Below are 14,591 nucleotides of genomic sequence, written 5' to 3' on the forward strand. Positions count from 1 at the left end.
AAAATTCACAATATGTAACATCCAAACAAATAGCAAGCATGCCAAGACCAGAAACGATCATTCATGACAAAACAAAAGCCAACACAAAACAGATAGAATTATAGAAAAGGGACATTGTTAGAACTAAATTCACACATGTTTAAGAAGTTAAAGGCAAAGTGATATTTATATGACATAAAGACCCAAATCAAACTTCTAAATATGAAAACTATAATGCCCGAGATAAAAAATACAATTGATGGAATTAAGGACAGATTAAAAATTGCAGAAGAAAATATGAGTAACTTTAAAAGCATAACAGAAAGTATCTGAAGTTAAATTTGGTGGAAAAAAGAGAATGAGTAAAAAAAAAAAAAAAAAAATGATTGCAGCACAATTGATATGAGCTGTGAGACAACCTCAAGAATCCCAAGATGTGTGTGGCAAGGAGAAGGTCGGGAGAAAGAACAGAAAATATTTGAAAAAAAAAAAATGGCAAACATTTCAAACCAGATGAAAATTATCAAGGCTTAGACAGATGCTCCTCAATTTACGATAGGGTCACAACCTGGTAATCCCACAACTTGAAAAATTATTGTGAATCGCAAATGCATCTCACACACCTACCACACCCAATAACAACATAGTTTAGAAACACAGTAACTGCAAGTATTGGTAGTTGACCCTTCCATTGTGTGGTTGACAAGAACCAGCACTAAAGAGCATGTTACTGTTTATCACTAGCCAGGGAAAAAAGTCCAAATGCAACCTCTGAAGTATGGTTCCTGTTGAATGTATATTGCTTTTGCATTAATTGTAAAGTACAAAAATTATAAGCTGTACCTCCATAAGACAGGGACTATCTGAAAAGCTCAATATTCCCAAACAAAACTATGCTAAAGCACATTATAATCACATTGCTCAGGATAGTGGTAAAGACAATCTTAAAATTAGCAAAGGAAAAAAGATACCACACCAAAAATAAATAAATAAATAAGAGATTACATTCTGGTTAGAAACAACATAAACCAAAAGACAATAGAGTGAAATCTTTAAAAATATTGAAATAGAAGCAGGTAACTTAAAATTCTATACCCAGTGAAAATATCTTCAAAAAACAAAAGCAAAATAAATATTGTTTTACACATTAAAAAACTGAAGTTGCCAGGCACAGTGGCACATGCCTGGAATTCTAGTGGCTCAGGAGGCTAAGGCAGGAGGATCACGAGTTCAAAGCCAGCCTCAGCAATGGTGAGGTGCTAAGCAACTCAGTGAGACCCTGTCTCTAAATAAAATACAAAATAGGGCTGGGGATGTGGTTCAGTGGCTGAGTGCCCCCTAGTTCAATTCCTGGTACCAAAAAAAAAAATAAAATAAAAGCTGATGCCATTTAAGAAAAACATGCTACAAAAATATGTGACAGTCCTTCAAGCAGATGAATGACGTCAGAAAACGACAGCAGATACATTGAAAACTCAGTCCACACAAGAGTAGAGAGCATTAAAAATGGTGACTATGTGGGCAATAAACTTTTTCTATTTAAATCTATTTAAAAGTAATTTGCTGTTTAAAGAGAAACTGATATTTTTAAAGTGTTGTGTCAATAACGAGTGTCAGAATAAAACACATGAGTGTGAAGGCTGGGAGTAGGGGGCAGTCAACTCACTGATGGATTCCAACACCACACACGAAGTGCTGCAATGTCACTTGAGAATGGGCTGAAGCTAAAGAGGTGCCCTAGTATCCTAGGGTGACTGCAGCTTAGACTTTTCATAAGTGACCATATCATTTCTGTGCCTTCTATTCCAAACCTACTAAGAATTTCTCTTCTTTTTATATCAAAAATGGGTGTTGCATCTTGTCAAATACTTTCTCTGCATTTATTCTGTGTGACCTTGGGTTGGCCTTGGATCTTGGATGTGGATCAAAAGCAAGATCCATAAAAGAAAAAACTGACAATCTGGATTTTATCAAAATAAATACATGTCTACTCTTCAAAAGACACTGTTAATGGGGCTGGGATTGTGGCTCAGTGGCAGAGTGCTCACCTAGCACGTGTGAGGCCTCGGGTTCGATCCTCAGCACCACATAAAAATAAACAAAATAAAGGTATTGTGTCCAACTACTTCTAAAAAATAATATTTAAAAAGAAAAAAATACACTGTTAAGAAAATTAAAAGGCCACAAGCCAAGAGAAAATATGCAAATATTATGTGTGCTAAAGACAAGTTTTGCTGATACAAGGAACTCATAAAATTCAACAAGAAAGTAAACCCGATTTTATAATGGACGGCAGATTTAAACACACATTTTGCCAAACAAGAAATGCATGTGGCAAATAAACACATGAGAAGATGCTCAAGATCATTAGTTATCATGACTACACAACCTATGGGACATCCAAAAAGGCGGACCATACCAAGTGTTGGCAACTGGGGCAATGTAACAGGATACAACCACTTTGGAAAACAGTTTGGTAATGTCTTGAAAAGTTAAATGTATGCCTACCATAGATACATTCACACCATGGTTAGGTTCCTACCCCTGAGAAATGAAAGCATATGTCCACTCAGACTTGGCCATTAATGTTCATAGCAGATCTACATATGATAACTAAAATCTGCAAGTGAATCATTTTCACCAAAATGTGAGTGGAAAGAACCTGTGGTATATCCAAACCATGGAATAGTCCTAGCAATGAAAATCAATGAGCCATTGATATACACAACATGGCAAATCACAAAATGATATGGAGTGAAAACAGTACAATGAAGAATACATACTTGTAATTAAAACATCCTAGAAAGTGTAAATTAATCTCTAGTGTCAGAAAGCAAGGTACTGGTTGCCTAAGGACAAGAGGGTGGGATAAGTGAGATGAAGGGATGAGCAGGGAACCTGAGGTGACTTTGGTGAGTGATCTTGGCTGTGCTGATGATTTCATGGATGTACTCACATGTTAAAACTTCTCAAATTGCATTATTAAACATGTGCATGTTATGTGTCACTTATAACTCAAAAAGTTGCTTTTAAGAATTACATATCTCTATAGTCCCCTCTCATAGTAGGTCCTGTTAACAGCTATTTTCCACAACCATAAACTGTAGGATCTCAACTCCTAACTTGGAGAGCTCTTTCTTGCCAGAAAAGTGTAGGTAACATTTATTGAAAGGATTCAGTGTTCAGTCTCCTCTGCTTCTCCGCGTTCCCAAGCCTGGCAGCCTTCTGTATCAGCAGTGTCCCAAAGGGCACCGTGAGAAGACCAGCCTGGTCATCCCTCTCCATTCTCGTCCCCCACAGCCATCGTCTTCTCATCGCAACCCAACTGGTTGGCTCATCAGAAGGCATAATTATTTTTATACTGTCCACGTGCGGTCAGTATAAAATGTGACTAGCGCTGAATAAAGGCTGAAAGAGGGTAAGCATGAAAGAAAGGATCGAGTTTCTACCTTTGTACCTCTGTGCCCGCAAGGCGACCTCCAGCCCCTGCAAGTAGTGCAGGCACAGCTCAGTCTCAATAAAGGATTCTGAGCCAAAATGTACCTGATAAAGTCATGAAGCACAGGACTGGAGACACTGCTTTGCTCGTCAGGGGAGGGGGAAGATCCTTGAGTGCAGAGCTGGTGCAGGGTCAAGCAGAAGTGGGAGACTCTGAGAAGACGGTCCTGGTCTCGTCCCCAAGCTTTCTCGTAGAGGACGATGAGGTACAGCTCGGGACAGGAGGGAGCTGGGACTCCTCCACAGGTCTACACAGTCCAGAGACTCGGGTCAGAGAGGACAGGAGGTAATGCCTTTCTAATTTGGCGTCTGGAGTGTTTTGCAGCTTCATGGAGCACCAAGAGATGGAACCAGTTCTCTCAGGGAGAGAACAGGAGCAGGGACACAGGCCACCATCCACGGACAAGACAGGGGCCAGGGCAGAAGGTTGAGAAGCCGCTAGACACCAAGACTGACAGGTGGGGTCGGGGGGAGTTACTAAGCAACTAGGAGCAAAAGTTAGGAAATCCATCATCAATGTGACCTCATTTGTCTGGACCCACAGAGGAGGAAAGGAAATCTAGAATATATCCATGAGAAAAAAAAATCTCATCACCAGAAACTGAACAATTATCTCTAAGCATTCTTACTAAGAGTCTCAGACCCTGTATTAGGAAAATACAAAAGTTATCTTGGGAGCTATGGCTCCTCATAAGACTTTCTGAGTGTCACCCTCTCTACTCGTCACTTTCAGACAAACAGAAAATAACATTATCTATGGGGTCTTGGTGTTTCTCTAACCCCTTAATTACAAAAAGGCTCCAAAGACTAAGAGATCCTGTGAGCACAGTGGAGAAGTCCATCCCAACCATCTGACTGTGGTCCTCAGGAAAACCCTGAAGGCCTGGCTTTGAATGAGAACAAAGGACGCCCTGACAGGCCATGTGGAGGCCTTGGCTCCTGGGGCTGGACCTTTGTGACTGGCAGCTGCAGAGCCCAGGCGGCTATGGGTCTTGTTGACACCCACGACTTCATGCAGGCCCATCTCCGTGACTGCTCAGCTTCTTGGACTTCCCGGGCTCTCTGCTAAAGCACCACGACCACTCCCGGGCCTTGACCTCACTTGGACAGCAAAACAGCAATTACACTTTAGGACATGTATTTTGTTGGGGTTCCCAACTCTTATGTCCAGAGAAGTGGGTTGGCACGTGAGGTGGAAAGAACTGGGCTGGACACACCTAGACACACATGTTCTTGTGCTGGCTTTGGAACTAGAACGCCTTTTCTTAGAGTGAATGATCTGGAATCCATCCACTCTGTACTTGGCACACCTTGGCCAGCCTTTGCTACCTAGACTGTAGCAAAGGCTGGCCAGGGGAACACGAAACCAGCATTGGGTTGGGAGCAAGACTTGCATCTGCCTTGTGATAACCAGAAGGTGGGCTCATTACCTTCACAGTAACCAAAAGGGCTTTTGTAGGAAAGTTTCCTATTGTTCAGTTTCTAAATGACCCAAGGCTAGGAAAATAGTTCTTATAAGGAGATCACTAGGTATCCAAACATATAGTCAGTGATTCCCTTGACACCTGACTTGAAAATTGTACCCCATCGATTCTGTGAACTAAAAGCATTCAATCATTCAATGGGGCATCAGCCTGGATTACTACGGAAAATGTTGGTATAGGTACCTTTAAAATTAATAAATTTATACCATGTAACAGGCATACTTTCTATGAAAAGCACCTACCACACATTAATGAACTCATTCTTACACTTTTCATCAAATTTAAGGGTCATGAGATTGAGATCTTTATTTTATTTTCATTAATTGCAGCATTTCTAGTGCAACAGAACACTACGCAACACAGTAAATTCTCAAATGCTTACCATAGAAAAGAATCGTGCAATGAGGCCCTTATAAGCTGAATTTGTATGCAATGCTTTATAGATTCAAATTATAATCTTCCTTAACCAAAGTAAAGGCCAACTTTATAAAAAAGACTTCTATAAACCAAACTTTATAAAGATACCCTTACCTGCCCTTGGTTTCTTCAGGTAGTCCACTACTATCCTCAGGAGGCTGGTAGAGATCCAGGCCTCATTTTGAGGACGAAAAGTTGGAAATTGTTATTTCTGAGTCAGATTAAATCTCGACCTAACTACTGTTATGCCTACAAGACGGAACACTGTAGGTCCCCTCTGAGGTCAACAGGTCCTAGTGACTATTAGTGCTTGACCCTGGGGGACCTCAGGGAATGCATCTTTGGAAGCTTACATTACCTTAAAGTCACATGACTACTTTCATGAACGGCCACAGTGTGGACTGTTGAGGCTTTCATAGACACTGCTGACAAGAACCACAGCAAAGAGATAAGACAGGTTACACTTTTGAGCTAACAAAGCACCTACCCACTGACATCCTGCAGCCCATCCAAATTAACTTTTCCTACAAAAGCTACTCCATAAAATTGTGGTGATGATTACTCCAGATGCACAAACCCTGATGTACAGACACAGGAAATGTGAAAAGAAACACTACTCCAAAGGAAAATGATGATTCCCCACAAATATTTGAAGGAGATCTATGAAATGACTGAAAAAGAATTCAGAATAATGGTCCTTAGGAAACTCAGTGAGATATACTACAAATATGTAATACAAAAAATGAGAAAAAACAATCCAGGATATTAATGAGAAATTAATAAAAGACAGAAATCATGAAAAAGAACCAATCAGAAATCTTGGAGCTAAAAATTCAAATAAATAAAATAAAAAATAAAATCGAAAGCTTCCACAACAAACCAGAACAAGAAAGATTCTCTAATTTGAGGTCTTTTGAATTAACCCAGTCAGGAAAAAAAAAAATAAGTTTTTAAAAGAATAAAGACTTTGAGACTTATGGGACACTATTAAGTGAACAAATAATTCACATTATGGGAATTCCAAAATGTGAAGAAAAGTGGAAAGATATGAAAAACTTATTTCATGAAGTAGCTGAAAACTTCCCAATCTTCAGAAAGATATGGACAAGAAGCTCAAAGTATCCCAAACTGGATTAAACTCAAAAAGATCTTCTCCAAGGCATATTATAATCAAAACGTCAAAAGTACAAAGATAAAATTCTAAAAATAGTAATAGAAAAGCATCGAACCAGATTTAAGGGAATTCCCACAAATTTTGATAAGTTTTTAGAAAAAAAAAATCCATATTTCCCTTTTAACTTCTCTTAATACCCATTGGTCATTTTGGAATGCTCAACTTCTATGTATTTGTATATTTTCTATTCTTATTGTTGATTTGATTGTAGTTTTATTCCATTGTAGCCCGAGAAGATACACAATGATTACAATTTTTTTTATTTATTAAAACTTGATTTGTGATCTAACATATATTCTATTTGCTAATGGTAAGAATGTATATGCTGTTGTTGGATGAAATATTCTGTAAATATCTTTTAGATAAATGTGTTGTATATAATGGCTGAACTCAGATATTTCTTTTTTAAAAATTATTTATTTCTTATTATTAGTTGTTCAAAACATTACAAAGCTCTTGACATCATATTTCATATATTTGATTCAAGTGTATTGAACTCAGATGTTTCTATGTTGATTTTCTATTTGGATGTTCTGTCATTGAGGAAATGGCATATTCAAGTTCCCAACTATTATTGTATATCTGTTTAGTTCTAATAGTATTTGCCTTATATATCTGGGTTTTTCAGTGTTGTGTGCTTATATACTTATAATTGCTATATCTTCTTGCTGAATTGATCTTTTTTGTCACTATATAATGGCCTTTTTAAACCTCTTTTTATAGTTTTTGACTTAAAGTCTTCTTTTTGTAATATGAATATAGCTACTTCTGTTGGCTTTGGTTCCCATCTTCATGGTACCCTTTTCCAACCCTTCACTTTCATACTGTTTATATATTTATGTGAATTTCATAAGCAGAATATAGTTAGCGCTCTCTCTCTCTCTCTCTCTTTAATCTATGCATCCATCCTCTGTCTTTTGATCAATGAATCTAATCCATTCAAGGTTATTATTGATAGGTATAAATTTCTGTCATTTTGTTAATTGTTTTCTGCATGTTTTACAAAAGCAGAACTGAGGGAAATCTATATCAATAAAGATAGACATCAAAAAGTAGGAAAATCTCCAATAAATAACCTAACAATGTACCTCAAGGACATCGAAAAGAACAAAATCCCAAATTAGTAGAAGACATAGTAAAGATCAGAGCATTAAAAAAAACTAAAAAGCAATAAAGATGAAACAAAGGATTCATTTTTTGAAAAGATCAAATTTATAAACCTGTAGCCAGACTAGCCAAAAGACAAAAGACCCAAATAAATAAAATCAGAGATGAAAAAGGAGACATTATAACTGATATCACAGAAATTCGAAGTTTCCTAAGAAATTACTATGAACAATTACAGGCATAAAAAAAAAACAACTGGAAAATCTTGAAGAAATAGATAAATTCCTGAACCGATTCAAGTCATAAAAGTTTAATCAGGAAGAAATAGAAAATCTTTTCTTAATATATTTTAGTTGTAGATGGACACTATTTTTATTATTTATTTATTTTATGTGGTACTGAGGATTGAACCCAGGGCCCCACATGTGCTCTACCACTGAGCTACAACCCCAACCCCAAGAAACAGAAAATCTAAACAGACCAATAATGACCAATAAGATTGAAGAAGTAATTATAACTCATCTAAACAAAGCCCAAGGCCAGGCATGATGGTACAGCAACAAATGCACACATCAAAAAGTAGAAAAGTCTCATCATGATTTCATAATCTCATGATCCCAGCAATTTGGGAAGTCAAGATAGGAAGATCTCAAGTTTGATAACAATCTCAACAACTCAGCAAGACCCTGTATCAAAATAAAAAATTAAAAGGGCTAGGGGTGTAGCTCAGTGATAGAGCACCCCTGGGTTTGATCCCCAGTACAAAAAAAAAGTTGAATTTTATAGAACATTTAAAGAACAACTAATTCTGATTCTTGTTAAACTATTCCAAGAAAATAAGTGGAAGGAGCCCCATCAAACTCTTTACAAAACCAAAATAATCAAAGATATGAAAGAAAAAAACTCTAGACCCATATTCCTAGTGAGCATGGATGCCAAATTTCTCAATAAAATGCTATCAAACCCTAACCAAATTCAACAGCATATCAAAAAAGTCATACACCATGACTGAGGGGGACTCATCCCAGGGAGGTAAGTATGGTTCAAAAAATTCAAGTCACTCGACATACCACAGCACATCAACAGAAGGAAGGACAAAAGGCATGATCCCCTCAATGGATAGAGAAAGTACTAAGATAAAGCATCCCTTTGTTATAAACCTCTCAACAAATTACCTACAGAAGGAACACACCCAAAACCCGAGAAGTCTTACACATGAAAAGCCCAGGCCAACCTCACAGCGAGAGGAGGAAAACGGAAAGTGCTTCTACGGTTTATGTGACATGGGAAGTCCCAGCAAGAGCCATGAGACCGTTAAAGAAAGACACCGAATGGGAAAGGAAGACATCAAGATGTCCATATTTGCAGCTGACATTATTTTATATAGAAAAACCTGAACATTCATCAAAAAGCTGTTACAACTGATAAATTCAGTAAACTTTCAGGATACCAAAAAAAAAAAAAAACCACCAATCTTATTTACAACAGCTATAAAAAATATTTAGGAATAAACTGAGGAAGCAAAAGATCTCTACAGTGAAAATTATAAAACACTAGTGAAAGAAATCACAGAAGGCACAAAAAAAATGAAGTTATCCCATGTTCTTGGGTTGGAAGAATTAGTATTGTTAAGATGACCATCAACCCTAAGTGGTCTATAGATTCAATGCGAATCAAGTCAAGATGGCGCCTGGCAGTCTGCCAGGAGGAGTGGTTTGTGAGCAACGCCATCGAGCCTTTAAGACGGTGGGAATTCCTTATTGGCCGATTGCTGTATCTGATGATGCTGATTGAGTCAAGCTGTGTGTAATCAGCTGGGTATATATACCTCTGCTGTCCCGCAATAAAGCAGTTCCCGCTTCAGCCTTCAAGTTGCTTGTCACCTCCCGGTTATTTTGCCCAGCCAGACTGCGGCAATTCCCAACAAAACACCGATGTCTTTCTTTACAAAAATTGAAAAAAAAAATTGTGAAGTTCCTGTGGAAGCATAAAAGACTCACAATAGCCAATCGCTGAAGAGAAAAAAAATTAAATCTGAAAGCATCAAAACACCCAATTTCAAAACATACTGCAAAACCATAGTAACCACAACAGTTGGCCCTAGTATAAAAACCAACACAGGCCAAAGGACTACAGAACCCATAAACTAATCCACGTACGTACAGCCAAATGATTTCTGACAGAGTTGCCAAGAATGTACCCTGGAGAAGGGACAGTCTCTTCAGGAAGTGGTGCTTCTGGGTAACACATGCAGACGACACCCCATCTTTTTCTCTCCTTGTACACAAAAGTCAGTTCACGGTGGACCAGAGAGCTAAACGTAAAGCTGATGCTATTGGGTCAAGAACACAGGAGAAACATTTCAAGACATTGGTGTAGACGGTGATTACTTAGATTTTTTTTTTTTTTAAGGACCCTGAGGGAATAGGCCACAAGAGTAAAATAGACAATGGAATTATATCAAGTTAAGCTTCCACACAGCAAAGGAAATAATTGACAGTTAAGAAATAACCTACAGAATGGGAGAAAATATTTGTGAACCAAATCGCCAATAGAGGATCACTATCCAGGATGTATAAGGAACTCAAAAATCTGAACACCAAAACATTAAATAATTTAAAAAGCAGGTGGGGGAAAAAAATACAAATGGCCAACAAGTATATGAAAAAATGTTTACTCACTTAGGAGCTCCCTCATTTCCCTTACTGAGGAGGATGCAAATCAGAACTACACCAAGATGTCATCTCACACCAGCTAGAATGGCTCTCATTAGAAAGAGACAATGATGGATGCTGGCCAGGCAGCGGAGAGGGGGATTCACAAAGGGTTGGTGGAATGTAAATTAGGTGATGGAACATGGCATGGAGTTTCCTTTAAAAACCATAATCTAGGGTTGGGGTTGTGGCTCAGCAGAAGACCACTCAGCTAGCATGTGCAAGGCCCTGGATTCGATCCTCACAAACACATAAAAATCAAGGTACTGTGTCCAACTACAACCAAAAACAAACAAACAAAACCAATCTACTACATGATCCAGCAATTCCTCTACTGGCTCTATATCCAAAGATGAAGTCTTTACACCGAGAGATACCTGCACATTCATTTTTATTGGAGTATTATTCCACAATGCTAGAGAATCAAATTAGATGCCCAACAGTCATTAGTGGATAAAGAAATTATGGTATGCATACACAGGGAATATTATTTAGCCATAAAAATGAATGAAATTCTGTCAGCAAATGGATGGGACTGGAGACTATTGTGTTAAGTGAAATGTGCCAGAGAGAGGAAGACAAAAACTACATGTTGTCACCCTTTTGTTGAGACTGGAAAGTCGACCTTATGGGAGAATGGAACAATGGTCACTAGGGACTGAGAAGCAGAGGCAGCAAATGTTCAATAAGGGGCACTAAAACACAGAAGGACTTTGCTCTGGTTTTTATGGCACAGCCGGGGAACGACTGGGTGAAACTATTTCAAAATGATTAGAAGAGCATGAAATCCCAGCACATCCTCATGATTAACGTTTGAGGAGACGGAAGTGCGTGTTACCCTGATTATTCCACGTTGTGTACGTGCATGGAGTTGCCACCCAGTACCCCATAAAGATGTACAAATATTATGACTCAAGTCAAGAAAAAGTTGACGTATCTCGGCAGAAAACAGGAGGCGCGCCAGCTCGGGCCCAGGTGTGCTCGGTCAGGCGTTTATTTGCTCTAGCTTTAAGCTCCATCATATCTAACTAGCATCACCCCTCTGCTCATTGCCAGTGTCATCTCCAAAATCCAGGACGAGGAGCAAAGGCACTGTGGCCCCCCGTGGAGATCCACCACTGATGGGGAAAACAGGGCTCCCTCCATGCACACGGGAAGGAAAGCAGATTAGAGGGAGAACGCAGAGTGGGCAGGGTACCGGGTGAAGCAGGAGAAAAACAAAGCCGAGTAGGAGCCGGCCTCGGTGCAGGAGAGAATCAGCGGCTGAAACCGCCCCTTCTGCTCTCCCGCGGGTGCTGGGCCTCCGCGGAGCCTAAGTGGGATCTGCAGCGCCACCTACCGGGAAGCTGGAAACCAGCGCAGACCCGAGCTAGAAAAGCAGCAGAATCCAGCCTGCAGCCACCAGGGGCGCGGGTTCTGTTTGGTTTTTGGTTTTGTTGAGGCTGGAGGGCTTTTCCGGGCTCCCTCTCCTTCCTGCACCAGGGATTCCAGAACTCCCGCGTGGGCCGGTTTGTTGGCCCGTCACCCCGCAGCGGCTGAGCAGGAGCCGTGGCTTTCACCTCCCCAAGCGCAGGGCCCCTTACAGGACAGCCTCTCCAGAAACTGCCAGTTGCACATGGAAAGAGAAAACCCGATTCGTTAGTGACCACTGGCTGTTAACAAATTCACAGGAATCAAATGGGAAAAGGAGCCACCAAGGAAAACTGAATTCCCAGAGTGTCTGAGCTTCATTTAGTTGGCCTGAGGACGCACACTCTGGACTCAGTGCGGAGGAGGGCACTGTGCTGGACCAAGGAAATCGTTCTGTGTGGCACCTCCTAGCACTACGCAAAGGAGGAAGAGTAGAGGTGAGCCCCACATGTGGGTGGGGAGGGGACATCTCCCAGGTACCCAGGACGCTGCGGCTTCTCTCTCAGAGTTAAGCTGTAGTCAGTGATGGGAATGGCTACTCCTTCCTTATTCCCTCAAAATTCATCCTGTCGCAGAGCCACGGGGGTCCTCGGCTTTGGCTGCAGAGCTGCATCCTCACTGGAGCTCCAGGGAGAGCCTTTTCCCCAGAGAAGCTGAGTTTTCTTACCTTTTCCAGCTCCTAGAGGCTGACTATGTTCCTTAGCTAGTGACCGCCAAAGCCAGCCACGGCTGGTGGAGTCTTCCCCACGCCGCCCTCCTCCATAAAGACTCTGACATCAGATTGGGCCCACCAGTAGCCCAGGATAATCTATTTTAAAGTCAGCTGATGAGCATCATCAAAGCCATCTGCTCCAGTAATTCCCCTTTGCCACCGAAGGTAACCTATTCACAGGTGGCTGGGATTAGGAAATGGACGTCTTTGGGGGACATCTTACTCTGCTGACCCTAAGTGACTCCAACATGCAGCTAAGGATGAAAAGTGCTGGTCTCCGCATGGGACAACAGACTAGAGAAGTGGCCCAGCCAGCTCGGCAGAAGACGGGAGGCACACGGAAAAACCCATGTGGAGGTAGGGCAAGGAGAAGAGGCAAGAATCAGCCTTATTAACTTCATGTTGCTGTGGGCCTTGTTTGTGGGTGCCAACCTCATTCTACTCCCTGTCAGTGCTGGGAAGTTAAGGAACACACACCGAGAACTCGGTCCATCCCCACCTGCTGTTACCTGTTATAGGAGATGGAAGTCTAACAAGAGACTTTTCCAGACTTTTATGACCCGTGGCTATGGGCTGGCTCCTGGTCCAAGCTCTGGGGGCCTGTGCCTGCCAGCTGCTCAGCATTCTGCAGCTCTGTAGAGTGGCTGTCTTCTCTGGTGGAGGATGAATTGGCTAGTACTTTACGCCCACACACACCTGGGCTTTTTAGCTCATCATAACCATCTAACTTCACCCGAGCAACGAGCAACGCCTCCCCAGGACAAGGCCCTCAGCTGTGGCCTTTGGATGGCGTGTGGATTCTCTGGTCTGCCTCGGGTCTCACTCTAGCATATTTTTCACCTGGCTCACGTGTCACTTTCTCACTTGCCTGGGAGGAATTTAAGTTTATAACAATCCCCTCCTGCAGTGTTTGCATGCCTCAAGTTGGGCAAAATTCTCATAAAACCCATTTGCCTGGCATTGGTGCTAAGGTGAATCATTCTCGGGGGGAAAAACTAGGGTAAAGCCAATGGCTGGCTGTGCACACGAAACCCTTTCCTCACACCGGGAGTCCCTGAAGAGTTCAATGACCCGTGGTGAGTAAACCACCTGCAGCTGGTGAACATACTGGCCTGTACTGGTAAATTTCACTTATGTAGGAAATTAACCTTTCCACTGTGTTAGCAGTTACTATGACAAACCACCTGGGAGAAAGCAGTTTATAAGGAGGAAAGGTTTGTTTGTGCCAAAGGTTTGAGTCCATGGGAGAGTGGACTTGTTGCTCTGGGGCCTACAGTGAGGCAGCACTCACAGCAGGAGCACATCGTGGAGCAAGCTGCTCACCTCAGGGCAGCTGGGAAGCAAGCAGATGAAGAGGACAGGTTGGCGGGAATGCTAGCACCCCCTTCTAGGGCACAACCCCAATGCCTCATTCCCTGAACCTCTTAAGAGTTTCCCCACCTCTTAGTTTCTACTTCTCCATAGCAACACAGAGACCAAGTTTTTGTTTGTTTGTTTGTTTAGCAGTACCAGGGATTGAGCCCGGGGAGCCCCAGCACTGAGCTGTCCAGTCCTTTTCACTGAGAGTGTCGTGCCAAGTTACCCAGGCTGGTCTCGAACTTGTGATCCTCCTGCCTCAGCCCCGAGTCGCTGGGGTTACAGGTGTGCACCACCACTGTGCTAGCTGAAACCAAGCCTTTAACACATGGTCTCTGGGGAACATTTAAAATCTGAAGTATAGCACTATCAAACTGGAACCTGCCCCCATTCTTCAACCTTCAGAGACAGACTACCAACTCTATCTTCTTTCAGTCTTTAAAAATTTTTTTAAAATCATCACCCGAGTGCCTCTTCCCACCCCAAAAGGTGGGAGGTGAACATGTGCACACGCCTGATTCCTTGGGCCAGTAGTGCCTCCTGAGATGCTTGAGGACTGTCTTTCCTTCTGGTAAATCCCTAACATGGCTGTGCCTGCAGTCTCTGCCCCAGATCCACACAGCACCTGAGGGTGATCTGACCACAGAAGGGCAGACCTGGGCCAGAACCCAGCCCAACCCAGCACGCGACCCTAGTGATTAGGAAGCAATGGAGGACTTGCCGAGCTGCAGCCTTTGGGG

Source organism: Marmota monax, unplaced genomic scaffold (assembly GCF_021218885.2).
Source record: "Marmota monax isolate L192 unplaced genomic scaffold, Marmota_monax_Labrador192_F-V1.1 WCK01_AAM20220418_F8-fsc00055, whole genome shotgun sequence".
Lineage (NCBI taxonomy): Eukaryota > Metazoa > Chordata > Mammalia > Rodentia > Sciuridae > Marmota > Marmota monax.